The sequence below is a fragment of the Trichechus manatus genome, unplaced genomic scaffold (genome assembly GCF_000243295.1).
Source record: "Trichechus manatus latirostris isolate Lorelei unplaced genomic scaffold, TriManLat1.0 scaffold00091, whole genome shotgun sequence".
NCBI lineage: Eukaryota > Metazoa > Chordata > Mammalia > Sirenia > Trichechidae > Trichechus > Trichechus manatus.
This window is the reverse complement of record NW_004444027.1, coordinates 238,086-241,971: the sequence shown is the minus strand read 5'-3', so window position 1 is coordinate 241,971 and position 3,886 is coordinate 238,086. Positions and strand designations below refer to the sequence as shown.

General features: G+C 43.6%; 1 pseudogene; it reads left to right on the top strand.

Annotated features, from left to right (window-relative positions):
* The window catches only part of LOC101342182 (ATP-dependent RNA helicase DHX8-like), a 3,945-nt pseudogene extending 1,730 nt beyond the window's left edge, over positions 1-2,215 (top strand).
* The last annotated feature ends 1,671 nt before the right edge of the window (positions 2,216-3,886 follow it).

Genomic DNA, 3,886 nt, shown 5'->3' with positions numbered 1-3,886 from the left:
GAATGGGATGTTGCTCAGAGAGTGCCTGATTGACCCTGACCTCACTCAGTATGCAATCATCAGGTTGGATGAGACGCATGAGAGAACAGTTCACACTGTCGTGCTCTTTGGGTTTTTGAAAAAGATGGTTCACTAATAGACCGCATGTACCACGGCCTCCACCAGACTGAGTCCAGTACAACTAGACGGTGCCTGGCTACCACCACTGACTGCTCTGACAGGGATCATAACAGAGGGTCCTGGACAGAGCTGAAGAAAAATGTAGGACAAAATTCTATCTCACGAAAAAGACCAGACTTACTGACCTGACAGACACTGGAGAAACCCCAAGAGTATGGCCCCTGGACACCCTTTTAGCTCAGTAATGAAGTTACTCCCGAGGTTCACTGTTCAGCCAAAGATTAGACAGCCCCATTAAACAAAATGAGACTAATGCCCCATTAGTCTCATTTTGTATAATCGGGCTCAACAGTCCAGGGACAAGAACTAGAAGACAGGAGGGGACAGGAGCTGGTAATAGGGAACTCAAGGCTGAGAAAGGACAGTGTTGACATGTCGTGTGGTTGTTAACCATTATCATAAAACAATAAAGTGTACTGTTTAATAAGAAACTATTTGTTCTGTAAACCTTCATCTAAAGTACAATAAAAAAATTAAAAAAAAAAGACAGTTCAGAAACGGTAGGACATGAAGCTGATTGTCACGTCAGCCACCTTGAATGCAGTGAAGTTTTCTTAGTACTTTATGAAGCTCCCATGTTCCCTATTCCAGATCAAACCTATTCAGTGGAAAGACTATACACAAGGGAAACTGAGACAGATTATCTGGGTGCCAGCTTGATCACAGTACTGCAGATCCAATGAACAGAGCCACTAGGTGATATCCTGGTCTTCCTGATGGGTCAGGAGGAGATTGACACTGTTTGTGCGATCCTGTACGAGCCAGTGAAATCCCTGGGACCTGATGTTCCAGACTTAATTATCCTCCCGGTGTACTCTGCCCTTCCCAAGTGAGATGCAAACCCGAATCTTTGACCCTGCTTCGCCTGGCAGCAGAAAGGTCATGATTACCACCGACATTGTGGAAACATTGCTGACTATCAATGGTATCTACTATGTGGTGGACCCTGGATTTGTGAAGCAGAGACTGTACAATTCCGAGACAGGGATCGACCAGCTTGGGGTGACTCCTGTTTCTCAGGCTCAGGCAAAGCAACGAGCTGGCAGAGCTGGGAGAACAGGCCAGGGAAGTGCTACAGGCTGTACACAGAACGTGCCTACCCAGACAAAGTGCTGACTATCAATGTGCCAGAGATCCAGAGAACCAGCTTAGCAAGCACAGTGCTCTCTCTCAAGGCCATGGGCATCAATGACCTGCTGTCCTTTGACTTCATGGATGCCCCACCAATGGAAACCTTGATCACAGCCAATAAGCAGTTGTACAAGCTGGGGGCTCTGGACGACGAGGGCCTGCTCACTCGCCTGGGCAGCAGGATGGCAGAGTTCCCTCTAGAGTCATTGCTGGGCAAAATGCTGATCACGTCTGTGCATCTGGGATGCAGTGAGGAAATGCTGACCATTGTGTCCATGCTGTCTGTGCAGAATGTCTTCTACAGGCCAAAGGATAAGCAAGCCCTTGAGGATCAGAAGAAGACCAAATTCCACCAGATCTAAGGGGACCACCTCCCCTGCTGCCTGTGTACAACTCCTGGAAGAACAAGTTCTTCAACCCACGGGGCTGTGAGAACTTTATCCAGGCTCATTCCCTGCACCAGGTCCAGGACATCTGCAAGCAGATGTTAGGCATAATGGACGACACAAGCTAGATGTAGTCACCTGTGGCAAGTCCACAGTCTTAGTGCAAAAGGCCATCTGTGGTGGATTCTTCTGGAATGCTGCCAAGAAAGACCTGCAGGAGGGTTACCAGATACTGATTGACCAGCAAGCAGTCTACACCCATCCTTCCAGTGTACTCTTCAACAGACAGCCAAAATGGGTGGTGTACCATGAGTTTGTGCTGACCACGGAGGAGTTACATGCATGAGGTCACCACCACTGATCCCCGGTGGCTTGTGGAGTTTGCCCCAGCCTTCTTCAAGGCCTCTGACTCAACCAAGCTAAGCAAGCAGAAGAAGCAGCAGTGTCTCGAGCCCCTGTACAACCACTATGAGGAGCCCAGTTCCTGGAGAATATCTCGGGCCTTCTGGCAGCACTGAAAGGCAAGACTTCACTGTTTGCCTCTCCTGCAGCAGTGGCCCAGGCTTGGCCTTACTCTTAATGATAAACAGCTGGCCCTGAGAATACAGCTGTCTTGTGACTGAATATTGTATCTGTTTATGAAAGTCTGCAAGAAGCGCTTGGATCGTTTAGTTCTGGAAAATGTTAAGAACATTTCCATCCCTCTGAAGAACATTGTGTTGAAAAATAAATAAAGCACTTTACAAAAGGAAGAATATTGTATGATCTCACTTATATGAAATATCTAGAATAGGCAAATGCATATGGACAAAAGTGAATACCAGAGGCTGGAGGAGGAGGGAATGGGAGTTATTGTTAAAGTGGTATTGAGTTTCTGTTTGGTGTGATATAAACCTTTTGGAAATAGATACTGGTGATGGTAGCATCACCAAGGGATGTTGCTCATGATGAGCTGCCCAGGTTGCTCATCTGCCCTATCTGGGTGAAGAACGGGATTAGGTCTGACTTGGAGGAGAACCTACTCCTATGATGCAGCCTCACCCCTCACCCCTCGTTTTTTTCTTTTCTTTATTTTCCAAAACATTATTGGCAAGGGTACTTTCCAGGTAATACACAGGGTCAGGAGTTTTGTGTGTGTGTGTGTGTGTGTGTGTGTGTGTGTGTTTCTTTTTGGGTTTATTAACTTTCTCTTTAAAGAGAAGTCAATGCCCTTTGGTTGAACATAAGCTTTTTCACTACAGAGGATGGCATTCCACAGGGCAGGGGTCTCTGTTCACCACAGACTCCATCACTCTCTATCGCTTTAGGGAAATGTCTGTCCAAGTCCTTTGCCCATTTTTAAATAGATTTTCTTTTTTTAATTTTTTTGGTTGGTTGGTTGTTTTGTTCTTACCCTGTAGGAGTTCTTTATATATTCTGGATATTAATCCATTACCAGATACATGATTTCCAAATATTTCACCCATTCTACAGGTTGTCCTTTTAATTTATTGATAATGTCCTTTGATGTACAAAAGTTTTTTAACTTCTATGAAGTCCAACTTCACTACTTTTCTTTTGTTCCTCATATCTAAAAATTCATTACCAAATACAAAGTCTTAAAGATTTGCCCCTATGTTTTCTTCTCGGAGTTTTATGGTTTTAGCAGTGATATTTAGGTCATTGATTCATTTTGAGTTAGTTTTTGTATATAGAATGAAGTAGGGTTCGAAAGCATTCTTTTGCATGAGAAAATTGAGTTGTCATAAACCATGTGGTGAAAAGACTGTTCTTGTCCCATTGAATAGTCTTGGAACACTTGTTGAAAATCAGTTGGCGTTAGATGTATGGATATGTTTCTGGACTTAATTCTATTCTATTGGTTATATGTCTGTCCTAATATCAGTACGATCAGCTTTTCTATTTCTGCAGAAACGTCTGTTAAAATCTTGGTAGTGATTGTATTGAATCTGTAGATATCTTTGGGTAATATAAGCATCTTAATATTAAGTCTTTGACTCTACGAACAAGGGATACTTTTCCAGTTATTTAGGTCTTTACTTTCTTTCAGCAATATTTTGTAGTTTTCAGTGTATAAGCCTTTCATCTCCTTGGTTGAATTTATTTCTTGTTCTTGTTTTTGTTGTTAGGTGCCATTGAGTCATTTCTGACTCCTAGTGACCCCATGTACAACAGAACAAAACACTACC